The sequence below is a fragment of the Manis pentadactyla genome, chromosome 2 (genome assembly GCF_030020395.1).
Source record: "Manis pentadactyla isolate mManPen7 chromosome 2, mManPen7.hap1, whole genome shotgun sequence".
NCBI lineage: Eukaryota > Metazoa > Chordata > Mammalia > Pholidota > Manidae > Manis > Manis pentadactyla.
In genome coordinates this window covers 8,627,511-8,644,498 of record NC_080020.1, presented here as the reverse complement: position 1 = coordinate 8,644,498, position 16,988 = coordinate 8,627,511, and the positions used below count along the sequence as shown (strand labels likewise).

The 16,988-nt window shown below is 41.1% G+C and overlaps 1 protein-coding gene across 4 annotated transcripts in view; it reads right to left on the bottom strand.

Moving 5' to 3' along the window:
* KATNAL1 (katanin catalytic subunit A1 like 1) overlaps window positions 1-11,748 on the bottom strand; it is an 80,338-nt gene extending 68,590 nt beyond the window's left edge. The window contains exons 1-2 of one of the 4 annotated variants that reach the window (XM_057489891.1): window positions 9,039-11,748; window positions 2,615-2,758 (exon numbers count right to left, since the gene is read on the bottom strand). The gene's annotated coding sequence lies outside the window, so the exon portion shown is untranslated. Of the gene's footprint in view, window positions 1-2,614; window positions 2,759-8,859; window positions 9,018-9,038 lie in introns of those variants that run through there. The other 3 variants (XM_057489911.1, XM_057489905.1, XM_057489898.1) reach the window with 3 other exon arrangements.
* Window positions 11,749-16,988: the final 5,240 nt, after the last annotated feature.

Below are 16,988 nucleotides of genomic sequence, written 5' to 3'. Positions count from 1 at the left end.
TGCTCACCTCATCTGTTAACGTTTGATCATGAGATGTAGCAATTCAATCACATTCTCAGGTTCTTCTTTTAATTCTTGTTCTCTTACTATTTCTACCACATCTGCAGTTACTTCCTCTACTAAAGACTTGAACCCCTCAAAGTCACCCATGAGGGTTGGGATCAACTTCTTCCAAACTCCTGTAAATGTCGGTATTTTAACCTTTTCCAACAAATCACAAATGTTCTAATGGTATCTAGAATGCGGAATCCTTTCAGGTTTTCGATTTACTTTGCACAGATCTATCAGCAGAATCACTATCTACTGCAGCTATCGTCTAACAAATGTACTTCCTAAACAAGACTTGAATGTTCAAATTAGTCCTTGATCCATGGCCTGCAGAACTGATGCTGTGTTAGTAGGCATGGAAACAACATAAGTCTCACTGTACATTTCCATGAGTGCTCTTGGCTGACCAGGTACCTTGTCAATGAACAGTAACATCTTGAAAATAATCTTTTGTTCTGAGCAACTCTCAACAGCAAATGCTACTGAAAAAAATGACACCAACAGACTTGCTTGATGCAGGCTTGCCACAAATTCCAATATGTTTAAAAAAAAAAACCCAGTATCTGTGAAGCACAGTAAAGTAAAGCACCATGAAATAAGGTATATCTGTATCTTCCAAGTGCTAATGGGGGCACAGGGAAAGGGAGGAAGACTGCCAACCTAGAATTATATCCTAAACTATTCACATGTGAAAGCAATGTAAGAATTTCAGAGAGAAAAACCTGGGTATGAATTTAGGTGTCACAACTTTTTAGTTGTGACCTCAGACAATTTCTCTAGGACTTAGGTCTACACCTATAAAATAGGGAAAATAACATTTCTCACCATAAGGTTATTGAAAAAATTAAATGTATCATTCCCAGCAAATAATGAGCACTGAATCAATGTAAGCTATGATTTTTACTCCACACTCAACATTAATCCAGAGGTTTGGAACAGCTAATTTTTCTTCAAAAAAAACAGGCAATCAAGTGACCCAGTTTACATTATAAATTCCTAGAAGCTACACCATGTCTTTAATTATTTTTCACCTAAATCCTGAAATTTAGAGGTTTTTTAAAATCCATTTTAATATACATTAGAAAAGTTTCTAGGACTTCTAAAAAGTCATGTTACGTAAGTCATGGAACATTTCAGCAATGTTTAATACATGATAATATTTCTCTTACTTTGAGTTTACCAGGTATTCGAAAATGAATATAGGCTCTTCTTGCCCTTTTTATTGCTGAACTGATCCAGGAAGGTTGCCCTATACAGAATGACCCAAGTAGTATATTTAAGGAGAGTTCTATGCTCAAAACGAAAAAAAGACCTCAGTTTAGGTTCAGGCTCAGACCAAGAAGGAAATACTGCTTCATTTGGCTTTTTATGACTTGTCTCTTTCATGAGTCAGCTCTAAACATAACAAATAAGGCCCTGGGGCCACTCTCTCGCCAGCTACAACCCCAACCACACTCTTCTCTCCTTTAAATCCACCCACAACACACACACACACCCTTATCTCCCACAACACACACACACACACACACACACACCCTTATCTCCCAACCACACTCTTCTCTCCTTTAAATCCACCAACACACACACACACACACACACACACACACCCTTATCTCCCAACCACACTCTTCTCTCCTTTAAATCCACCCACCACACACACACACACACACACACACCCTTATCTCCCAACCACACTCTTCTCTCCTTTAAATCCACCAACACACACACACACACACACACACACCTTATCTCCCAACCACACTCTTCTCTCCTTTAAATCCACCCACCACACACACACACACACACACACACACCCTTATCTCCCAACCACACTCTTCTCTCCTTTAAATCCACCCACAACACACACACACACACACACACACACACACACACACATACACCCCTTATCTCTCACACACACACACCTTATCTCCCAACACACTTGGATTTTTATTTCATACCAAGACTAACACATGTATTTGGGAAAATTAAAAACTAGCTTATATCCACAACCCAAAACTGCATAAGACGTCACCAATAATTTTTTTGATGAGATCAGAATATTTATAATTCTTTCATCTCCACAGTAAAGGTTTTTAAATAGGAAGGAAAACATTTTTTCAAACTATTATTTTAGGAGAGCGATATCTATCAAAATGAGTCATAATAACATATGGGGCTTGAGAAAAAAATTCTGATTAAGCTATTTTCATTCTCACACTTCCATTTCTCGTATTGCTACTTTTCCTTCCTCGACTCCTAAATTCCTAAAAGTAGATATTTACTTCAGAAACACTGAGGCAGCTCTCACTATATCAGCATGAACAAAATAACACACTAGTTAAAACACTGGCAGCAAAACAACAAATCAAGTTTGATTTTCAGCATTTTGTACCACACTGAATTCCACCAATGTCCAGGCTCCATGTTTTTTAAAAATGTTTATCCAAATAACCAAAGTCCAGCTTACTTCATGTACATTCTTGAAATATGTTTTAATAGCAATAAATTAACCTCCTATGTAAGTACTGGTCACCAATATAATTAAGTTTGAAAACAACAGTACCTTTCATCTCTTCCTGTTGGTTTGTACGTTCAAGGGCTGCAGCTTGCCATGAATAATGCAGAATATGACTCGATCACAAACCCAGAGATAACAGGAGTATGTATATAGCAATGAGGCTTTTTCATTTGTTTCCTTACCTGAGCTCTGGTAAAGAGAAAAAGAGAAAAATAACTGTCCATGCAGCATAAAAAGAATCTAGACGGATATCCTAAGAGCTTAAATGTTTCTCAGAAGTAACCATTACAATAATTTCTGCCCATGTACTAAATTCCACTGGCATCTTTGAAACACTGAAGCAGCAGACAGAAAATATTTATCATCTGCCACACTGTCTCAAGTTGGCAGCTTGAACTACAAATTGTATTTTGAAAGCCTTATTTTAAATAAATACCATTTTAGCATGGAAATAATAGTAACATTTACTGAATGCTTCCTACACACCTGGCAACATGAAAATGACTTTCTTGTCATTACCTCATTTAATCCTCACCACACTACTAAATAAAAATGGTTACTCCCATTTAATAGAAGAGGAGGCTGAGGCTTTAAAGAATTTAAACTTGCCCAGAGCTTGGGTTTGCACCCGATGTGTCTAACTCAGAGCCTGCATTATTGGCTCGTTCTACTCTAACACCTTTAATTCCTTCAGAATACATCAACTCGTTCAAAGTTACAACTAATCCAACAATAAAATAAAAGGCTAAGTAGTAGTGATGAAATAAAGAATGCATTTTGTTCCGGTTGCCTATACAATTAAATACTATTGTTCCTTAATTTCATAGGGCTTTGAATGATAAAACATAAAACCTTTCAAAACCCTGTTCTGTATTACTTTATAAAGTAATCTTATTATCACATTCATTCATTCATACATTCATCATCCAGTCTACACTATTTAGTAAGCACCTACCTTATTTAGCAAATACCCATGCATATGTAAGAAACCATGTAAGGCCTACATACTCCTTGACTTCAAAGAATATATAATAATGCAGAGGAAATAAGAGGAGTATAGAAATACCTATATCCCCCAAGTAGATAAATAAAACAGAACCTTCTAGTTCCCTCTCATTCATTTCTTCTTATCTCCTAATCACCAAGAAAAATGAAAAGAAGAGAAAATCAGGAAGGAAAGGGTACTGAAGTATAAAGACATTTATGGTGATAGAGGAATAAAAGGAGTCCAATACTGAAATACAACAAATGAAGTTATATTCTTTGTCCCTCAAACATGTGAAAGTTATGAGAGCTAGAAATAAAATACATTATATTCTTTGGAAACTATCTCCTTAAGAAACACAAGACTGCATATACCACAACTAAATATTGACAAGAGCATTGCCTAGACAGTAAATTCCTTTAAGAGAAGGGCCAGATCTTATTTGTGTGATGTCAGATTTGGTGCAATATTTGATGTAGGGGCACACAATGTTTTACAAACTGAAATACAAGGCACATGTGCTTGATAAAATGTCCATGTAATTCTCATTCTAAAGAGTTCCAGAATACCTTGGGAAGTAAATACGACTGGCAGTCAGTAACTAAGCACAGTACACAGAACAATACAGGCATGATTATATGAACTATACAAGTGTACACAAAAGTATCTTTATATCAAAAGAATATCAGAAAGAATAACAATTTCAAACTAAAGCTCACTTCTTAATAGGCTCCTTAATAGGAGCTTTTAATGGACAATTACTAATTTAGAATTAGATAGATAGAAAGGGACTTGAAAGTTACTTATTTCTTCTCCATACCTTCAAACAGGACCACAACCAAACCATCCCTAGCAAAAGAAACACATCTAAAGACATTTAGTGAAGATTATATAATTCTCCTTGGAACTGCACCACTTTTTTAACTACTCTCATCTATGCTGTAAATGCCTGGATATGGCCCACTTACTAAGTATACCAAGGCATACTTTCACTAGGTCTACCTTATGTAAGGACAGGTATCAAGAAGAGAAAATAATGCTGAGTATATTAAAATAGGTACATACTTTCATTTCCAAACAGATGCTCAAATATTAGTAAAATCCTAATATAAAGCAATCCAGAGATGAGATATAGTTAGAAAATCAAAGAATTTCAGAACTACTGGGATCTCAAATCACGTGTGCAACTCTCTGCTTCTCTGACAACAAAACCAAGGTAAAGACGTTACTATTATCAGTCGATTAAAGAACATTTTATGGTGTTTACAGAAGACTCGTTTAGAGAATAATTGATGAATCCTTTTACAGATCAAATCAGCATTTTGGAACAGAACTACTACCTTAATTCCCTGCTTTTTAAGGTCAGGTAAAGTCACGGAACATGGCCTTTTATCAAACAGAACTGACCATCCTGCCACACTGTTGGTAAGGAAGTGCTGAAGAGAAATGCCTTCAGTTACTGAGCGCTTAAGAGTTTACCTCCATAAACTGTCTAGACTTCCCCAATCTTAAAAAATAGCTAGTATAACATCTTTTTTTGAGTAAGAGCACAGGTTTGGAAACATGACCGTGATCATAAAGAACAGAAGTTGTAGTTCCAGAACTGGACGTAGATATATCTGACCCCTTCCACGACACCACACTCTAGTAAATGACCCTTGAAGAAATGTTCTCAATAAAAGAATCCCACCGTACACGTTGAGAAAATAAAGCATTAAGACAAAAGATCTGCAAGGGCCTTTACTTTCACTGTGTTATTTACACAAAGTAGATAATGATCAGTTAAATGATTAAATCTAAACTTGCTGAGAAATAGTCTAAACCTAAATTCTTGGCCTAGATTCTCGCCTCCGCAGTAACACACTAGGCTATTGGTTTCCTCAATATTTCAAGCTCTCCTTAGTAAATTAATCAAAATATAAGGGAAAACATCCACACCATATCATGTTTTGCTGTCATTGAAAATCACTGAATTCCAATCTCAGCTCAATGATACAATACTTCCTTGCCCTGGGCTCAAGTTCCCTTTCCAAGGTGGCTATCCCAAATCTCCACCATTCTCATCTCCCAGCCCCAATCTCTTCTCTCATCAGTTAACCTTTTTTTTCCTATCCACCTCTTACAGATCATAAGCTCTGAACTCTCACCTTTCACCACCAAACCCATATATATCCACACTTCTTTTCTTCGCGAGGACAAACCTCCTCCTATCAACCCTAGCACATTGCCTAGGAACACAGCTAGCACTTAGTTGATAGGGAAAATGCAACCATCTAATTCTAGACTAACTCTTTCACCCTGTTCATCGCATCCTTTCCTACATTTTCAGGGACCTTTATCAGTTCCCTCCTCTCTCACCTATCACATCTTCAAACATTTCCTCTTTCTTGGCTCTTTCCCTAATAGCTCATTGTCAAGTTTTTAAAAAACAAAAATCAAAAAACCCTATAAACCTTTTTTAGTTACTGCCTCAATCTCTCTTTTTTTTTGTAGTCAAGCTCCTTTAGAAAGAAGAGTGCCTGGAAATTTTATGTTAAATTTTACATAAACTTTATACAGGTGTATATTGTTAATTTTAAGGTAATTACAATATTCAGCTTTTTACATTAAATCACAATATAAAATACTAGTTTTTTAAAAAGAATCCTTAACTTTTAAAGATGCATATTGAAATAATTAGAGATAAAAAGATACGATATCTGAGTTTAGCTTTAAAATAATCCAGCTGGGGGCAGGAGTAATAGATGAAACAAAATTGGTTACATGTTCATTCTTCAAGCTAGGTGAAGGCTACACAGGGGTTCATTCTTTCATTTTCTTTTGTATATGTATTATTGTGGGAAAATGTAACATTTTTCGGTTCCGATGTTCAGATTCCTCTTCTTCATTTTTACAAAGTTCAGAAATGATCTGTAGCCACCAAATCCAGCGGACACTTGCCAATCTTGATCTTACTTGCCCTCTTCAAGGACCACTTGCTGCCTCTGTCTTTTCCTTTGTCATTTGTTACGCATGCTCTCTGTTCTCCTTCCTCCCGCCTCCTTCTCAGCCTCATTTGTGCACTCTTCTCCCTCTTCCTCTCAAACATGGTCCCCCCTAAACATACACACTCACACACACCCCTTAAATGCTGCTGCTTCCCAAGAGTTTCACGTTCACACTTCTTCCTCTTCCATTTCTACACATTCCTCCTATGTGGGCTGTTCTATTCTCTCCTGTAACTTCAACTACTTACCTACAAGCCATCTTCTACCTCCAGCCCTGAGCCCTCTCCTGAACTGCAGATCCAAAGGCATCCTTACCTGAATATCCCACAGGAACCATAAACAAAACTCAAAGCTGAACTGATTTATCTTTATCTTTCTCCCCAACAAAATCCTGCTCCTCCCCATCTCAATCAATGGTTTCGCTATCCTGTCAGTCATCCTAGCCAGAAAACTAGGAATTATTTGTCTTAGTGTTGCAAATCTTTCTAGCCCCCAACACCCAAACTCTTACTAAGTTATATCAATTTTACCTTTTAAATATTTCTAAAATCTATCTATTTCTATAATCCTAACTGCTTAGTTCAGACTCTATTTCTCTACTGGATTTTTTTTTTTCTAAGACCAGTTTCTCTACCACTATTCTAATCTGTTTTCTCCTAGGTCCATTTTTCATAAGGGAGCTGGAGTTACTTTCTAAAATACCAACCCAATAAGTCTACTTGAAATTTTTCAATAGTCACCCCATTTTGAAGAAAATTTCTCAATTCTTAATCATGGTACTAAGTACTTTAAGATCTGGCTTCTCTCACTACACTGCAAGTATTCTGGGATTCAGTCATCAGAATAACCTAAGGTTCCCCAAACACAAACACTCAACTCTGTCCTTTGCTTCTGTTGTGCCATTTGCCTAGAATGACTTTCTTCATTCTCTCTCCAGTGAACATTTACTCAACTTTCTTAGTGCAAGTCAAATGGCACATCCAATTGGAGATTTTTCTTGATTTCATTAGAATCAGGATCTTTCTACCAATGGGTACAGAGAATGGCCTTAATGGTTGAGATGAGTTTGACCCACCTGGGTTGAAATCCTAGGTTCACACCTTATCAGCTGTGACTTTGGGCAAGGTCTCTAAGCCTATTTCCTCATCTCTAAATAACAGTAACTACTTCTCAGTTTTGTTTGAGGATTAAATAAGGGGCTGCATGCAAAATATGCTACACAATGCCTGACAGAGAGTTAAGTATTCAATAATCAGCATTGTCCTATTATCTATTCCCACTTTGGGCTCGTGTAGCAGCTGACACCTATCTCTACCACCGTGTTGGGATGATTTAAGTGTTTGCCATGCAGGACACAGACTACCTCCTATTTTCTCTTCATTCCCACCACCTGGCATAAAAATACCTAACATATAACGGATTCCTAACCTTGAATGAATAAATAAGATACTTCAAATCCTTATCTTATATAACTTCAGGGCTCAATTTTTTTAACAGTCTTACTGAACTTACTCTCAGTCTCCTTGTACAAAATTGGTACTTAAAAGTAAAAGTTAGCTTCATTATAATTAAGAGAAAAGAACTTTATAGGGACCCTATGTTTTTTTTGTTTAAACACAGACACACACAAAATAAGCCCACAATACTATCAATACTTTTCCAACACACTATGTAAAATACGAAATCTCTAGGACAATCATCTACATATTGAAAAATTTTTCAAGGATAGTCAAGGCAGGTTTTCTAAATTTGTGTCAGCTTCCTTACCACCAGGGTCAGAGCCAACTCCAGGGACTAAAGTGTATTCCAGAACATTAAAAATAAAACTAGAACATGGCATTTTTCATACTGAAAACATGCTCCTGAGAAATTCTGAAAAAAAAAAAGTGGAATAATCAAAGAAAATAATTATTACTACCAACTGCTAAAAAAAAAAAAAGTGCTTCAAAATTATTATAATTTAAAGTTGAGCTAATCTTCAAAATCGAATCAAACTGTGTAGGCAGTGTTCCAGCTAGTGGGGTGGGGGGGGTACCCATTTTGCAATCTTTACCCCCAATAAATATGATGCAAAAATGCAAAACGGTGGGAAATAAAGATACTGCTATATAATAGCACTGTATCTTTTATCTACTTTCACACGTTATCTTTAAACATTAATGCCCTTTGAGTAATTATTAATTAATGGGTTTAATATGCTGACACTTCTGAGCTACTCCAGCATAAACATGATTAAATGTCTAGAAATAAACTATCAGGGAAGAAGAAAAGCCTGCTAACAATAGTTTCTCGGGTCTCACATCAAATGTGTGACATACATACGGTTCTGCACCGAGAGGCAGCAACCTGGGAGGGTCAGAGGCGCCGAAGGCCCGAGGCCCTGACACTTGGGCGGCCGCTCATCTCTGAGACTACGCGGGGCGGTGGCCCAGCGGGGTGGGGCTGAGCGCTGTAGCCGGGGCGGGCCCGATGGCGGGGCGGGAGGCCCAAGTCTCACCTCCACTTCCCTTTCCCGTCGCACAGAGATCAGTTCCGCCACCACTCAAGAGGGCCCTCACCACAAAGAGGGATTTTTCTCTCTCCCGGTCCGCTCAAAGTTTATCGGTCTTTCCCAGCTGTCGGGGCCGCCGGGCTTTGTAGTTCGCCCGTCCAGACCTCCGCGCCAAGGCCAGGACTCGGAGGAGTCGCTGCACTACAATCCCCATGATGCTCCGCGCGCTGCGCGCTCACAATGCTCTCCCCTACCCCGCACGGCGGCCCGCACCCGACGACCCGCGCCGCGCGAGGTCCTGGCGTCTCCCGCGGCGGGAGGGGTGGGGCTGTCAACGTGGCCACCCCACCACTCGCTCTCCTGCGGACGCCCTCGGATTCATTACCTAGGCGCCGCAGGTCGGCTGATGTTGATGATGCGGTCCGGGGGGGGGTGGGCACAGGCCGCCACCGCCGCGGAGCCCGTTAGTTCGCGACGTGCGTGAAAAAGCGGCGGCGGCGGCGTACGGTTGCCATGACAGCCGCGGCCGCGCAGTTGGGGGGACCCGAGGGCTCCGAGTCAACTCAGGAGAGGAGCCTGGGAATCCCGGGTGCGGGGACAGGGAGGCGCGAGGGTGACACTGAGAAGGACGGGTAACTGATTGAATTCTGGTTCTGCCTGATGAGCCCCGCTGCGGCGGCGTCCCGTCGCCCTGGGCAGCGTGTTGATGCCTTCTCCGTTCTGTGAGGACTTCTCTGGCGCCAGAGGAACGAGCATCTGAGCGTCGGGGCGCCGGACCCTCCCCGTCGGCCCTGCCTGTGGATAAAGTGAAGGTCGCTGTGGCCAGGATTCCCACCTGGCCCTGCTTGGCTAGCTCACTACACACGTGTGGGCAATGCGTCGTTATTGACTCTATATGGAGAGCCCTGCCCAGTGCTCTGGGCGACACGGTGGCAGGGCTGCAAGACTGCAGGGGAGCAGAGCAGAGGCTGGAGTGGTGGCAGCGCCCAGGACAGAGGCCCAGAGGATGGCTGTGCGGGCAGAGGGACCCAGAGGCAGAGACCAACTTGTGTGCAGACTCGCTCCGAGTGGATGAGATTTTAGTGATTGATCTGCCACCATGGGAATAAAGTTGGGTGTAACCCTTTCACCCCAAGAACGTTCTACTGTCATTTCTTTGGTCACACTGAATCCATAGCGAACTTGCCCAGAGCTGAAACCCATTGGCAAGACACTGCCACGGGGCACTTGGAACTTAAGCCGTCTCTTGTTGGACTTTTAACCAGTAAAGTCGAATTTGCATCCTTTCACCCCTCCCTTACGCCGTTTTCTGCGGAGTTGGGGTAGAAACTAATCATTTAGTATAGGACGTAATGCATATGGCCCTTAGGATTACTCAGGAAGTTTGGGAAGTTTTAAGTGGCATTGATTTCAGTTAAGTTTTGATTCATAATTTTTCTTAGGTGATTGTGGACTCTCCATGACCCGTCTCGAGATGCAGTTTAGCGTAAAGGGAGGTGAAGAGCGCGGGATCCTAAAAACCCACTGCTTCATTCACGTCCTGTCGCTACAGTTGGTAGAGCTGGTAACCAAGGGCAGTTTATTTATCCTCTATAATGCTCAATGTCTTACCTGCAAAATGGACATACTATCTCACAGTACTTGCGAGAAATAATAGCACTGCTGTTGTGACGTATTATAAAACAAAGCTTGGCATTGAACAGTAACTTTTTTAAATTAGCATTTAATCCACTGGGATAGGAGTTAGAATGGTGGCCTGGAGGCGAGAGTGGGGCTTGACCTAGGAGGGAATTTTCTGTAGTGATAGAAAAGCTCTGTGTATTGCTTAGAGTTTGGGTTAAAGAGGCATGCGCATTTGTCAGAATTCACGGAGTGGTACATTTAAGGTTTGTACCTTTCTCTGTAACTGTATCTCAAAAAGGAACACAAAAATGTGTTTTTAAGGTCTACTCTCTCGGCAACTTTCAAATGTACAGTACAGTATTATTAACTAGTCACCATGCTGTATAACAGGAGATGTGTACCTTTTGACCGCCTCACCCATTATACTCCCCATCCCACCCCCTGGCAACCACAAATCTGTTCTCTGAAAGATTATTAGAGCTGTAGACTCCAAGACCATAGAGATATTCTAGGTTCATTCTCCAGCTTTCACATATGAGGAAAATGAGGCCTAGAGATACTGGTAAATGGGAGGCTGCAGAGAGGGTTGCTGACCCTGTCGTTTTTCCAGTAATAAACATCTCTTGAGAAATTATGATTGAAATAGCAAGCTACTGGGAATGTTATGCAGTTCTCAGTCTGAGTCACCTTGTTCACAGAGATTTTGAAACTGACTCAAGTCCCTCTTCCTCCTCCTGGGGAAAGACCAGTGTTCTCTCCAAGATTGTACGTTCCTGGGGCTTAGAATCTCAGGATCACTTCAGGCTCTGAGTTCTTGCTTTTTCTGAGCCCTAGACTCCCTCCCATCTCACCTGCAACTCTTTTCCCTCTTGCTGACACACAATTTGGAAATCAAACCCTTTTTCTGGTTGTTTGTATAGCAGACTCTCCTAAAGGTTTGGAGTAACCTGAGGGGTTTTAAATAAAGAACACAAATAACCTGAAATTCGAATTCCCTGCTCCTAAAAGTCCATCACTATCCCAGCGGCATTGGTATCCACCAAGACTCATCCTTTTTTTTTTTTAGCATCAACTGCAACTTCCCACTATCCACACTCTCTCTGACCCCATCTCTCTCTTTTCTCTCTTTATGCAATACTTCTAAAAGTACTATAAATACTTAATAAAAAGGTTTTTTTAAGCTAATAAAAAAAGTGCTTCCTTACCTCTGTCTTCAAATATACCTACACTCCTGAACTGTTTATCAAAGTGTCTTCCTACACAAAAAAGCACCTTCTTCAAGAGGAGCTCTAGTGCCAGCTACTAAAATAAGGTGTCACTCCAGTATGTATCTGCATATTCTATTTGATTCAGCCCACATTCTGGTTACTCAATAAATACTGGGCAGCTTATGTATAGCACCTGTCCAGGCCATCTACACAGTGGGTTCCATTATGAAAACTTTGGTGTAAATGAGGAAGCAGTTGATAGTAGCTGGAATCTGATGTCTAAGAGAAAGGAAAGAAACTGAAGTCTACAGTAATCATAGCTCCTATTGTACAGAAGAAATGACAGCATTCAAACAATAAAATCCAGGACAAAATCTGAGTGTTCATCAAAAGTGGCATCCTTATAGAAGCAACACCTGGACCTGTCACCTCGAGCAATTTGGTCACAACTCTGCATATATAACAAGCATATAAATAGATCTCCCTTTACTCCTGGAGAAGATGATACTGATCAGCTATCAGCTGAACACATGTTTTTGTAACAGAGATGATAGGTTCACCTGATCCGTCTATCCTTCATCTGATTTCCTTTGTGACCAGTTGCTTGCATTTGCAAGGCAGCTGGCCAGGGTTCAAGTTCAGTCTCCACCCTTGACGATGTCTCTGAATACAAGGTTCCAACGCATAACCCTTCTTCCTTGAAGTCAGGATTCCAGAGAATCAGCAGGACAAGCCACTTGAGAATGGATGACAGCAGTGATAGGAAACAGCTGCATTGCAATAAACTGAAGGAGGACTGTAACACAAAAACCAAGAGCCACTGAAGCACAGCCTTAAAAAACCCTAGATGGCTATGAACAGCTGGGAAATAATGAGGGCCAACAATCAGCTTTGGCTTATTGCTTTCACTGCATACTTTGGACCAGTTCAAGAGGGAGGGAGACACACTGTGCAAATCCAAAAGATGGAGCTGAAAGCAGTAACAGATTAATCCACATAGATAGACAATATGGCCAAGAGCCACTGCCCTTGTTAAAGAGATAGTGCATCTAGTTCAAAGCCAAAGGCTTTTCCTCAGCTCTGAGTCTTCTTGGACTCTGTAGTGTTTGACTTTACTGGCCACATTCCTTAGTGGGCCCTGCCATGGGCTCTCCTCAAAGTGTACTCCACAGTGTTATTCACCAGCTCTTCTGCCTGCTCCTTAAATGTGGGAATAGTTCCCAGCATTCAACAAATACACCCTCTCCATTTCTGAGGTTTCAGCTCTGGTTGATGCCCAGATTTCCCTTGCTCATTCTGGCCCCCAGGGTCCAGTGCTGCCCTGAACATGCCCTGTGCTTTCTTACCTCATTCTATTGCTCCTGATGTTCTCTGCACCTAGAATGCTATCCCTCTACCCTGAATTCTACCTATTCTGCAAAACTAACTCAAGCCCTTACATAATACCTTTCCAGATCACTCCCACTCACAACCATATCAACCTGCTCTGTACTCATATTTCCTGCTTGTATCACCTACTTGGCAACTAACCACACTGCCCAGGGGCACTTCAGGTATTTCACTCACTGGCTTTTGTCCTTTCTCACTGGCGAGTTTGTCTCTCTGATGCTGCTTGATTTCAGACTCCTCTGATGTACATTTTCAGGGATTCCCAAAAACATCTTTATAACGCCTTTTATATATAATAAGGCCACAATAGATAGATATTTTTGATTGATGGCTCCTTAACTTTTGTCCTTCGTAAAACCGTTCCTCTGGTAGTTCTCTCCCTTCTAGTACTGTCAGGACATTCACAGCCTCTTAACACGTAAGATCCCTGAGGCCTATGGAAAACACGTGTCCCCATATATATTAGTGGCTGAGAACCTTAGGAGGAACTTTCTTTAAGTTGTTTTTTGTATGGAAGGAGTTCAAGAGGTAAATGGCACTGAATTCCCATGCTCAAAGGCACTGATAACCTTGGAGATGTCCTAGAGCAGGTCATGAAATCAATTTGATGGGTTCTGTCTGGCTTTTTAAAAATTAAAATGTGATGGGGTAAGGTAATATATAATAGAAGCAATAGAAAACTGAATGCACAGCATATGCTCATAGTTACAGTAAATTATTGTATAGCAGTTGATCTTTCAGCTTCAAACCTACCTTCTGTCTACTGCTTTGTGTTGGTGAAGCTGGAACCCTGCAAGCCCCGTTTCTCCTTTGTCATCTGGCTCCCAGGTGCACGGGAGGAAGAGCCCAGGCTAGAATGCAGAAAGCCACTTGCTCACATGGCTGCTTCCTGTGAGCTCACCGTGCAGCAGCAATGGCCTTCTAGCCTGGTAAGCAGCATTTCCTACCCCCAGCTTTTTATTGTTCTTGAACCAGCCTCGTGGTGCCTGCCCTCCCTGCACCCTATACTTACAAGCCTGAGCCAGCCAGCACCCCTCTTGGGAAGTCGAGGTCTTTGGAGCCTCTCCTCTAAGCTGCTGAGTTCTGATAACCTCATCTTCTCTTGTCTTTGATCGTTAGCCCCAGAGGTGGTAACCGCTGCTGGCGGTTATAACTTTTGTGTCATGCCAATATTCCTTTTTAATTTTCCCAGTTCCCTAACAACTGTTTAATCAGTTCCTTATGCTAAATTCTCCCTGTTGAAATACTTGGTCTGGTTTCTTTTTTCCTGACTGATAGACCCTAACAAATAGGGATTGTGAAGTAAGACATATTTCCTACTGTGAACTTCACTCAAAAGGATTTATGAGAATGTGGTGAGTTCTTAAATCAACAGACACCCTAAGGGCCAAGGGGCCAGGCTTCCTGCATAGATATGCTCTGCCTTTCAGGTCTGGGAAGAGCAAAGACCCAGTTCCGGGACAGCAGCTGTCACTGGGACCCCGGGCTTAGCCTGGCCTGTGACGATCACTGCTGACGAACCTAGAATTGTCTACCGGAGTTTAGCTCGAACTCCAAGCTCCATCTGGAATCCGACTTTTCTCAGACAGAAAGAAACTCAGCCTTTTAACTTGCTACCTTTCTATCCCTTATTTGCAAGTGGGGGGAAGCAAAAAAAATGATTGATGAGAAAAGCCCAGGAAGTGGTGCCAGACACCTCGTAAAGCAAAGTGGAACTTGGTGAGTGGAAGGATTAAAGAGATTTTCAGGGTGACAATTTTGCTCTGATGCTGCCTTTTCTCACAGGTAAAATGAGGAAATAATAGATAAGGGAAGGAAATGAAGAACGTTATATCTATATTTTGACCTTACCCAGTCAACATGAGGTTTTTGCTGTCCTTTACTCATCTTACTATACTTCTCCAGGGGCCCAGAAGCGGGACACTCCTTAACAGCTAGACCTGTTAGGCCAGCCTCACTTAATCACATATTCCTGATGAAAAGAACTCCGTATTTTAGGAATTCAGAATACTTCTTATGTATGCCAAAATAAACACAAAAGCTGTTGGCGGTAGCCTGTGGAGGTTCTCCTTGTTTGTGATTTAGTGTTTCTTTATGCTAATTTGGAAATAGGAACGAAAAACGGGACTCGAAGCTGTTAAGTGGATTTCCACCACTGGAGTGTTGTGAGTATATAACCCAGTGAATGACTACATAGCCCTCTGTGACAGCTGGAGTTATAGTATTTTCATTGAGCGCTACAGTACATCCCCGTGTAGACTGCAGGATGCTAACGCCTTAGCAGCCCATATTTCCGCTGGTTGTTTTAGGACCTTACCTTTAGTAGAGGAATACGTAACCAAATGTGCATTACTCAGGCCAGCACTGGCAAAAGTTACTTCGTTTGTGACGTGCAGGATACCTTCTAGTGAATTGAAAAGCACGTCACCTTCTGATTTAGCCCCGGAATCATGTTCCAGTGTAGGTGGCATGTCACAGAGGAAAAGCGGCTTATGATCCGGTTTTCTATTTGTAGAAGGCATCACTGTGCCAAGCAACCCGAAACACAAACATTTCAAGTCTGAATGAAAAAAACGAGCAGCACAGCTGGGATCCCATTTCCCCCTTCTGAGAAGACACAAGCCACACTGGGGGGCCCCGCCCAGTCCCGGAATCCTTTTTTTCCTCTATTTTTCTGGGTCCTGTTCTGCTTCAGACACAAGAATAAAGAATTGAGAGTGATGGGTTTGGGAGATAAATTCCATTTCCTTTCTTCCATCTTGTGTTTCTGCTACATTTTAGCCCTTCTTGGTGATTTATGTGCATAAATGATACCAAGTCCTAAGTGTTGGCTTACATGAATCATTCCTAAATGAATCATTCCTAAATCATTCCTATTCAAGCAAACTGTTCACCATCCCATTCTCCTTGATATTCTGTCCTTATGTTCACCAGGCTGCCTCATTCCTTTTTCACATCTCACCTTGAATTTCTTGTTTCCAGAAAACCCCTCACTGACAACTGTAATAAAGAATTCTAACAAGCCCTTATTTAACCTTATCTCCCAACCTTATCTTCCGTTCTCCCAACTCTCCAGTTACCTGTTCTCACCACGCTAATGTGACGTCGGAATGATGCAAGGACAGTAATTACGTAAGCTTTGCGATGTTTCTTCCTTCTTGATCTGTGCCAGGATTTATGCCTTCATCACAGATAAGCATTTTGGTTTGTTTGTGTTTTCTGAACATTTAAAACATACATGAAAATTATAGAGTTGCACATACAGCAAAGCAACAACAAAAACATTTGGTACCCACCACAACCTGATTTTGATGTTATTTTTCAGATGCATGTTTTTTACTATTACTATATAGCTCTATTTTATAAGCATTATATAATACTGCTTTACATGTTTTCAAGCTTTATATGAATGTTGTTATACCATGCTTCCTTGAAATTGCCTTTTTCTGTTCAGTGTTGTGTTTCTGAGGTTTATCCATGTTTACAAATGTTGAATTAGTTTATTCATTTAAATTGGTGTAACCATATAACACAGCTTGTCCATATGGATGGGTATTTAGTTTCTTTCCAACCCTCATGTCTTAGACCGTTCAGGAAGCTATAACAAAATACCATAGACTGTGTGGCTTATGCACAACAGAAATTCATTTCTCACATTTCTGGATCCTGGAAAGTTCAAGATCAAGGCACCAGCAGGTGCAGTGTCTGGTGAGGCCTGCTTCCTACTTCGGTCATC